This window comes from Oreochromis niloticus, unplaced genomic scaffold (genome assembly GCF_001858045.2).
Source record: "Oreochromis niloticus isolate F11D_XX unplaced genomic scaffold, O_niloticus_UMD_NMBU tig00002581_pilon, whole genome shotgun sequence".
Lineage (NCBI taxonomy): Eukaryota > Metazoa > Chordata > Actinopteri > Cichliformes > Cichlidae > Oreochromis > Oreochromis niloticus.
In genome coordinates, this window is record NW_020327668.1 from 14,712 (window position 1) to 25,470 (window position 10,759).

General features: G+C 37.4%; 1 long non-coding RNA gene across 1 annotated transcript; it reads right to left on the reverse strand.

Moving 5' to 3' along the window:
* Positions 1 to 8,995: 8,995 nt before the first annotated feature.
* Positions 8,996 to 10,323, reverse strand: LOC109200025 (uncharacterized). The gene is made up of 4 exons (XR_002060250.1): positions 10,294 to 10,323; positions 9,763 to 9,831; positions 9,526 to 9,597; positions 8,996 to 9,130 (listed from the first exon to the last, which is right to left on the reverse strand). It is a non-coding gene; the product is annotated as an uncharacterized LOC109200025 (long non-coding RNA).
* Between the last annotated feature and the right edge of the window lie 436 nt (positions 10,324 to 10,759).

A 10,759-nucleotide genomic window follows, 5' to 3' on the forward strand; every position in this document is an offset into this window, starting at 1 on the left:
TGCCAGTTAGACATTGTTCCAGTGGAACAGCTGAAGCTGCTCTTATGATCAATTGTAAATAGGCCAGGAAGAGTTTAGATATGGAAATGTTTCGGATAAGTTTCAAACATTATCTTGTCTGTTACCGGTTCCCCATTTTGTCTGTTTAGTGTCCAAAAAAATAAGTTTATGCTGCAAGACTGTCGGAGCCGGGGCTTGAACCAGCAACCTTCCGATTACAAGACGAACTCCAACTCTTGAGCCACTATCAGCCCGGTTATCGCCTAAATAACTGTGATCCTCAACTTCCAGGCAAGAAGAGGAAGTAGAAGTCACTGCTGTGAAGAAACTGAGGCTATAGTTCACATGGGCTCACTAAAAGATGACATTAGAAGATTGGAAAAATGTTGCCTGGTCTCACGAGTCTCCATTTTCGGGCTGGTGGTGGTGGTGTAGTGTTGTGAGACATGTTTTCTATGACTTTTTATCACAACACACTATGTCACAAAGCTCAAATCATGTCAAAATGGTTTCCTCAATCCAGCAGAGCACCTTTGGGATCGTCGTGGAACGAGATTTACATCACAGATGTGCAGCCAATAAATCTTCTGTGTGATGCTTTTGTATTATTTCCACCAGCTTGTTGTCTGTATACTACAAAGAAAAAAGGCAGCTCCTAAAGTAAAAGGGGTCCAGCTTAGTAGTATCAAATGTACATAATAAAGTGGCCGGTGAGTGTAAGTGCTATGAACAGACATCATTCACTGCTTAATAACAGCCAGTAGGTGGCAGCAGAGGAGCTTCTATAATGCACAGCACATGCGGGCTTTCACTTGACCTTTGACCTTTAGTTACAGGAGGGAAAACACTGTAAGAGAATAATGTTTCTCTGCTGAGAGGACAGACAGAGAGGGAACTGATATTGTTATTTGATTATAGTGTGTGACGCAATACACAAGAGGCCAGGATGGAAAATTACACAATCATTTCTCTCCAATGTAATTAAGCTGTGTTTCATCAGTCTATCACAGGCTCACTACAGAGAGGCAAACAGTCATTCCTGCTGTTAAATCAAAGTAAAAAGTATGTGTTTTATATCAGTAGATAACTAAACTATTTAAATAACCACTTGAATACTAAGAATGAAAACATATCTAAAATGGTTATAAACAAGGGAAAGAAAATGCCCTTTTTTGGATTAAGTAAACAAGAGTTGCTTTTTTGAGGCCTTTGTTTTCCAATATCTTCTTCATGTTTTTTATGATGGATCAGATATTCATCAGATTGACAGAGGTTCAATCCCAGTATCTTATCATATGTATCTCAAATAACAATCAGGTATGCATTCATGTGAATGTTAAAATGTGTCTGCTGTTACAGCTTGGAGTGCAAAGTGCTTTGAGTGTTAGGTGAGAGTAAAATATGGTTCATGCAGCCTGCATTCTGCGAGTTCACAGTCCAGTTACCATGGACTAAACTGGGGAGAGTGGGGCAAAGAGAACACTACATAAATAAATTTACCAACCAATAGCTGGGCAGACCAGTATTGTATCAGTCAGTGTCACTTTTATTTCTATAGCACATTTAAAAGCGACAAAGTTGACAAACTAGTTAGTTAATGAACAAGAGAAAACAAATACAGAAAACAAGACGTGAGATGACGCACATACAATGTATTTAACATAAAAACAAACATAAAACAAACCAGATCTCAAACTGAACTCAGATTAAAGCTAACATAAAAAAGTGACTTTTAAGACAGAATTTGAAAGACTGGATAGATTCTGAATTATGAATATCAAGTGGCAAGTTATTCCAAAGTCCAGGCACTGCAACTGCGAAGGCCCAAACTCCTCTATGCTTTAAACGAGACCTTGGTTAGTTTTTTTTCCCCTTTTTCACCCAAAATGATGAGCATGCACATTTGCTTCCATTATCTGCTGCTATTGGAGTGCTAAACATTAGAAATGAACCTCACTGTACATGCTGAAGGGTGTTTCAGTTCCTAAAAGGCCTCAGGAGGAGAGAAAAATACTTGAGAAATACTGTGTGAACTTCACTGCTTTGACATAACAACAGTGTGGCAAATTAAAGGTGGTTCACCAGTCAATCACAGGCCTGTCACAGACACACAAACAGTCATTTAGGCCCTTCAATCAATTAAAAAAAGCTTGTGTTTTAGTTCAGTAGATAACCACGAGAAAAATAACATCGCAAGCAAGAACCAAAATTACTGCAAAAGCTCATCACCTGTTTAAAAACACAAGATAGTAACCACATGGATAATGGCTATCAACAAAGGCATGAAAATACTGTTTATTTTTTCTTTTGGATTAAATAAACTAGAGTTGTTTTTTGGAAGTGGGTCGTCACATGATGGATCGGATCTTCATCAGATTGTCAGTGGTTCAAATCCAGTATCGTATCATATGAATCTCAAATAACAATCAGGTCTGCATGTGAATGTTAAACTGTGTCTGCTGTAACAGCTTGAAGTGCTGGGTGAGAGTGAAATATGGTTCATGCAGCCTGCAGACTCTGAGTTTACAGTCTGTTTTGCAGTTGCTGTGTATGTTTAAAGTCACCACACCACTAATCGATGAGTTTTAAGTATATTTTCATAGGTTTTATAGTTTTCCCTCCTGACCAAGACCTCCTCCCATGGCCATTTATATCACATCAAAGTAATTTGGGGAAAAAAAACTGTAAAATGAGAGAGAAATTCCTATTTTTCATTATCTAGAAATGTATGTTTTTGTCATCGTGCTGGGTCTTTGTGTGTAATTTCTGGTTTGAGTTAATAGTCTTTGATTTGTTCTTATTCATGGTTTTGGTTCTTTTTATGGTTTTGTATTTATGTTATAGATTATAGTCTTTAGTTTCTGTCTCTGTGTCTTCCTGTGTTTCACATTTTTCATGTCTACATGTGGCGACTCTGTCTCCTCCAAAGGCGTAGATTTGGTTTTGTCATTGGTGGGGACGGATGATTCAACCACCGAACCCTGCCCTTTTTCTTTTTTTTTTCCTTTTTGTCTTTGCTTCTTGATAAAAAAAGGAGAAATGTACTTGCCTACATATGCTATTCTACATGCTTTTAAACCATTTAAAACTACAATTCATATTTTGTGAATTATATAATGTTAAATTACTATTAAACAAATGACTGACTAAGTATTTTAGACTTTAGTTTACTTCAGCCATATTCCATATAAATCAGGTATCATACAAAAATAAAAATAGCTTCAAATACAGTCATGACAATAAAAGAATATGACTTTAAGGACTTAACAACATTACTTCAGTTATAGTACACCAACATCTCTGATACATTAGCACTAAGGGGACACTGAATGACCTGCTGGTTTTTGTCAATAAAACTATTCATCTAAGATTACCACAAAGTAAAAGATCTCTCAGCAGAATTATGCAACATTTTAGGCACTATTGCCCCGATCAAATCAGTGAGCTGGGATTTTTATTCTAAACATGAACTACAGTTACAGCAACAGACATGGACTACTGGTGCCCCACACAACAACTCAATGTCCACTATGTGAAGGAGCCAAACACATGCCTTCTCCTCTCGTTAACTGAGATAAACTGCTGGCATATTTGTTTTACATCTACACTGTCCAGTCTCTCCTGGTGGACATGGCAACACGTTATTCATGGTTACATACAATTTTAGACTGATGTGGGCCAAAGCCTAGCACATACTTGCCAACCTTGAGACCTCAGAATTAGGGAAACATTCAAAAGGGCTGTTGGGGGGTGGTATACATATATATATATATATGTATGTATATATATATATATATATATATATATGTATATATATATATTTATATATTTTGAAATATATTTTAGCACATATATTTTTTGGCCATTTTTGTATATTTTAAAATATATTTAAAAAATATATTTATAATATATTTTGAAATGTGTTTTAACACATATATTTTTTGGCTGTTTTTTATATTTTGAAATATATTTATAAAATATATTTCAAAATACAATTTAAACTTATTTAAAATCATTCAAAAATATATAAATTTAACCCTTCATATATTTCTAAGAAAACACATTCACATGTAACAGCTGAAAGAAATCTTTATTCGATGTCTGACTCTTGGTGGCGCTGTCACTTGGTGTTCGCTCGCTCTGTGGTAGAGTATCACTTCCTGTTCCTGCTCAAACACAGTGGTGTTTCTGAGTAGCTTTTCTGCTTAGCAATTTAATTTAAATCTTTTGATACATCCCTTTTTCATAGTATAATCTTAACGTGCTTCATCTGAATCACCCTTTCTGTGTACTCACTACCTAATTTATAGCCAAAGTATTCACTCACTGTCTCTTTACTGTTTCGCTAGCTTAGCTTAGCTCGTAGCCGACTCGTTAGCACCATGGCTACTTCACCTGTCCCTCCTGCACTTTCCTGCTCATTGTGTCAGATGTTTAGTTACTCCTCGGCCTCCTTTAGCAGTAATGATACCTGTAACAAATGTAGCATATTTGCAGCTCTGGAGGCCAGGATTACTGAATTGGAGACAGCTTCGCACCCTTCATTCATCCGTAGCTAGCCAGGCCCCTGTAGCTGGTGCAGCCGAAGATAGCGTAGGCCCCGCTAGCTGTTCCCCGGCAGACCCCAAGCAGCTGGGGAAAGAGGGCGGCTGGGTGACGGTGAGGAGGAAGCATAGTCTTAAACTGAAGCCCCAGGTACACCACCAACCTGTTCATGTGTTTAACCGTTTTTCCCCACTCGGCGACACACCCGCCGGGGGTCAAACTCTGGTTATTGGTGATTCTGTTCTCAGACATGTGAAGCTAGAGACACCGGCAACCATAGTCAATTGTCTTCCAGGGGCCAGAGCAGGCGACATTGAAGGAAATTTAAAACTGCTGGCTAAGGGTAAACGTAAATACAGTAAGATCATAATTCACGTCGGCAGTAATGACACCCGGTTACGCCAATCGGAGGTCACTAAAATCAATATTGAATCAGTGTGTAACTTTGCCAAAACAATGTCGGACTCTGTAGTTTTCTCTGGTCCCCTCCCCAATCAGACCAGGAGTGACATGTTTAGCCGCATGTTCTCCTTAAATTGCTGGTTGTCCGAGTGGTGTCCCAGAAACGATGTGGGCTTCATAGATAATTGGCAAACCTTCTGGAGGAAACCTGGTCTTGTTAGGAGAGACGGCATCCATCCCACTTTGGATGGAGCAGCTCTCATTTCTAGAAATATGGACCAATTTATTAAACCCCCCAAAATATGACTATCCAGAGTTGGGACCAGGAAGCAGAGTTGCAGTCTTACACTCACTCTGCAGCTTCTCTCCTCCTGCTACCCCCCCAAAAACCCATCTCCATTGAGACTGTGTCAGCTCCCAAAAAGACAAAAAACAAACTAAAAACCAGCAATAAACAACTTAAACATAAAAAATCACAAAGAAAGAACAATACAGTATCCACATCTGAACCAAACAGTAAAACAGTGAAATGTAGATTATTAAATATTAGGTCTCTCTCCTCCAAGTCTCTGTTAGTACATGACTTAATAATTGATCAACAAATCGATTTACTCTGCCTTACAGAAACCTGGTTGCAGCAGGATGATTATGTTAGTTTAAATGAATAAACACCCCCGAGTCATTCTAACTACCAGAAATCCCGAAGCACAGGCCGAGGGGGCGGTGTGGCAGCAATTTTTCACACCAGTCTATTAATTAACGAAAGACCAAGACAGACTTTTAATTCATTTGAAAGCCTGATGCTTAGCCTCGTCCACCCCAGCTGTAAAACTCAGAAACCAGTCTTACTTGTTATCATCTATCGTCCACCTGGGCCTTACACAGAGTTTCTCTCTGATTTCTCAGACTTTTTATCTGATTTAGTGCTCAGCTCAGATAAAATAATTATTGTGGGTGATTTCAACATCCATGTAGATGCTAAAAATGACAGCCTCAACATCGCATTTAATCTGTTATTAGACTCAATTGGCTTCTCTCAAAATGTAAAAGAACCCACCCACCACTTTAATCACACTCTAGATCTTGTTTTAACATATGGCATAGAAACTGAACATTTAACAGTGTTTCCTGAAAACCCTCTGCTGTCTGATCATTTCCTGATAACATTTACATTTACAATAATTGATTACACAGCAGTGGAGAGTAGACTTTATCAAAGTAGATGTCTTTCTGAAAGCGCTGTAACTAAGTTTAAGAATATAATCCACCCACTGTTATCATCTTCAATGCCTTGTACCAACATAGAGCAGAGCAGCTATCTGAACGCTACTCCAACAGAGGTTGATTATCTTGTTAATAATTTTACCTCCTCACTACGTACGACTCTGGATACTGTAGCTCCTGTGAAAACTAAGGCCTCAAATCCAAAGTCCCTGACTCCGTGGTATAATTCTCAAACACGTAGCCTAAAGCAGATAACTCGTAAGCTGGAGAGGAAATGGCGTGTCACAAATTTAGAGGATCATCATTTAGCCTGGAGAAATAGTTTGCTGCTTTATAAGAAAGCCCTCCGCAAAGCCAGAACATCTTACTATTCGTCACTGATTGAAGAAAATAAGAACAACCCCAGGTTTCTCTTTAGCACTGTAGCCAGGCTGACAAACAGTCAGAGCTCTACTGAGCCAACAATCCCTTTAACGTTAACTAGTAATGACTTCATGAACTTCTTCACAAATAAAATTTTTATCATTAGAGAAAAAATTACCAATAATCATCCCACAGATGTAACATTATCTACAGCTACTTTTAGTACCATCAATGTTAAGTTAGACTCTTTTTCTCCAATTGATCTTTCTGAGTTAACTTCAATAATTAATTCCTCCAAACCATCAACGTGTCTTTTAGACCCCATTCCTACAAAACTGCTCAAAGAAGTCCTGCTAATAATTAATTCTTCAATCTTAAATATGATCAACCTATCTCTAATAATCGGCTATGTACCACAGGCCTTCAAGGTGGCTGTAGTTAAACCTTTACTTAAAAAGCCATCTCTGGACCCAACTGTCTTAGCTAATTATAGGCCAATCTCCAACCTTCCTTTCATATCAAAAATCCTTGAAAGAGTAGTTGTCAAACAGCTAACAGATCATCTGCAGAGGAATGGCTTATTTGAAGCGTTTCAGTCAGGTTTCAGAGCTCAGCACAGCACAGAAACAGCTTTAGTGAAGGTTACAAATGATCTTCTTATGGCCTCTGACAGTGGACTCATCTCTGTGCTTGTCCTGCTAGACCTCAGTGCTGCATTCGATACTGTTGACCATAATATCCTATTAGAGCGATTAGAACATGCTGTAGGTATTACAGGTACTGCACTGCAGTGGTTTGTATCATATCTATCTAATAGACTCCAATTTGTACATGTAAATGGAGAGTCCTCTTCAGACACTAAGGTCAATTATGGTGTTCCGCAGGGTTCAGTGCTAGGACCAATTCTATTTACATTATACATGCTTCCCTTAGGCAGCATCATTAGAAGACATAGCATAAATTTTCACTGCTATGCAGATGACACGCAGCTCTATCTATCCATGAAGCCAAGTATCACAGACCAATTAGTTAAACTGCAGGAATGTCTTAAAGACATAAAGACCTGGATGGCCGCTAACTTTCTGCTTCTTAATTCAGATAAAACTGAGGTTATTGTACTCTGCCCTGAAAATCTTAGAAATGTGGTATCTAAGCAGATTCTTACTCTGGATGGCATTACCTTGGCCTCCAGTAACACTGTGAGAAACCTTGGAGTCATTTTTGACCAGGACATGTCCTTCAACGCACATATTAAACAAATATGTAAGACTGCTTTCTTCCATTTGCGCAACATCTCTAAAATTAGAAATATCCTGTCTCAGAGTGATGCTGAAAAACTAGTTCATGCATTTATTACTTCCAGGCTGCACTACTGTAATTCTTTATTATCAGGATGTCCTAAAAACTCGCTGAAAAGCCTTCAGCTAATCCAAAATGCTGCAGCAAGGGTACTGACAGGGACTAGAAAGAGAGAGCATATTTCTCCTGTTTTGGCTTCCCTTCATTGGCTTCCTGTTAAATCCAGAATTGAATTCAAAATCCTGCTCCTCACATACAAGGTCTTAAATAATCAGGCCCCATCTTATCTTAATGACCTTGTAGTACCATATCACCCTATTAGAGCACTTCGCTCTCGCTCTGCAGGCCTACTTGTTGTTCCTAGAGTATTTAAAAGTAGAATGGGAGGCAGAGCCTTCAGTTTTCAGGCCCCTCTTCTGTGGAACCAACTTCCAGTTTGGATTCGGGAGACAGACACTATCTCTACTTTCAAGATTAGGCTTAAAACTTTCCTTTTTGCTAAAGCATATAGTTAGGGCTGGACCAGGTGACCCTGAATCCTCCCTTAGTTATGCTGCAATAGACGTAGGCTGCCGGGGATTCCCATGATGCATTGAGTTTTTCCCTTCCAGTCACCTTTCTCACTCACTATGTGCTAATAGACCTCTCTGCATCGAATCATATCTGTTATTAATCTCTGTCTCTCTTCCACAGCATGTCTTTCATCCTGTTTTCCTTCTTTCACCCCAACCGGTTGCAGCAGATGGCCGCCCCTCCCTGAGCCTGGTTCTGCCGGAGGTTTCTTCCTGTTAAAAGGGAGTTTTTCCTTCCCACTGTCGCCAAAGTGCTTGCTCATAGGGGGTCATATGATTGTTGGGTTTTTCTCTGTATTTATTATTGTGCTATCTACTGTACAATATAAAGCGCCTTGAGGCGACTTTTGTTGTGATTTGGCGCTATATAAATAAAATTGAATTGAATTGAATTGAATGTTTAAAACATACATATAGCATATCAATCAAGCAAGAAATATTCATTTTATAATTTTATTCTCATTACATACTTAAACATTCTAAAAGAAACACACACACACATACACATATATGTGTGTGTGTATATATATAGATATAGATATAGATATAGATATATATACATATGTGTGTGTGTATGTGTATATGTGTGTGTGATTGTATGAACATAAGTCAACATACTTAAAATGTAATTTCTTTTCCTTTTCCAGCAGTCTCAGTTCCCCCAACTTTCACTGCAATCCTCAAAGCCCTTCTGGACACATTGGGAAACCTCTTCCTTACCGCCACTGTAACAAACAAAAGTCACAGTTCTATTACTTTTATCAGAGTTAAAATAAAAATATGATTTATGTTAGCTGGCTTCATTTAGCAAACAGATATTTCTGTTTATATAGATACAGATATTAATACAGATATATTTTATGCATAATTTTACCCCTTTTTTTTCCTAGATGGAAAGTCTATCCAGTTCACATTACAGTAATGCTAACACCCCTTTTGGTCGTCTCTCCTTACCCTCCAGCATTCATAAATCTGTTGACCTTCTTTGTCTGAGACCAACCACTACAATGCATCATCACCTATTTGTATTGGTAACTTACTTTGCAACCTATTTTAATGGTTGCAAAGTAAGTTACTTGTGCTGTATGCAATTTTAGATACACAGAAAATCTTCACTTACTATATATGGCTGTCATAGTGTCCTTATGAAGGGCAGTTCTTCACTCTGCGCCGATGTCCGTTTTGCTCTGTCCTATAAAAAGCATGAACATTTGAGTGTTTGACTAGTTTTAGATTTCCTAAAATCTGATATTTGTACAACTAAACATTTGAACTACAATGATATGCTATTGAGAGATACTTTTATGGGTACTTTTTGGTAAAGAAACTGGTGACAGAGACTTTCAAAGCTGTTTACCTTTTAAATTGCTGTGGATCAAAATCTCCAGTGGGAAGGCAGCCATTAGAAGAACACGCACCATTGAACCTGAAAATAACAAAAACAAACAAAAAAGGAACATATATCAATATATAAGAGTCAGGTAGGGTAATAAATCTCTTCTGAAGCAATATAGTTCATTTTGGGTGAAAAACAAAACATTCCTCTAAAATATATATACATATATATATGGTATATACATCAGCAATCAACATCATGATTGTAATTATTTCCTTTTTAGTACATCTACTGCTGTGTGCATGTGTCAAGCACTACGACTGTATCTATGCATATAAATTCACCATATATATCCTGCAAAAATGTTTTGTTATAGTCAAAAAAGGCAAACAAACAAAGGCATTCAATCAGAGGTGAGAAATTAATTGGGAATATCAATTATAGGTGAACTATTCTTTACCTACTAGCAATCATATTTGAATGTAAAATAAAATAGATAAATAAATAAATAAAAATAAAAATAACATGATGTAATTAAAATGCACAACTTACATTAAGGAAATCTGCATTTGTATCCACAGGCTAAAAGTAAAACAGTAAATGTGTTAGTAATAGAGAACATGCTGTAGGTATTACAGGTATTTGTAAAAAAAAAAAAAAAAAAGAGGCAGTAACTCTTCTAGTGGGATGCTAAATGCAGAGATTTATATTTACAGTATAATACTGCATGTACAGGCAGCTGTGTTGTGAACTGTAATTGAATATTAGAGAATCTCAGAGAAATTAAATGTATTTATTTTCTGAATTTATCAATCATAAAACCGTCTGTTTTGCAGGCCTGTTACGATACAACTTTTTGTTGGTCTGTATATTGCCCCATAAACAATTGCGACAAGTTATGTCATTGTCATTTTAAGACCATTTTATGTCTTTGAATGTATAATCATAATATAACACCATAATAATGCAAGATCTACACACTTTCAATTGACAAACCAACATCTAATTCTTAAAATAG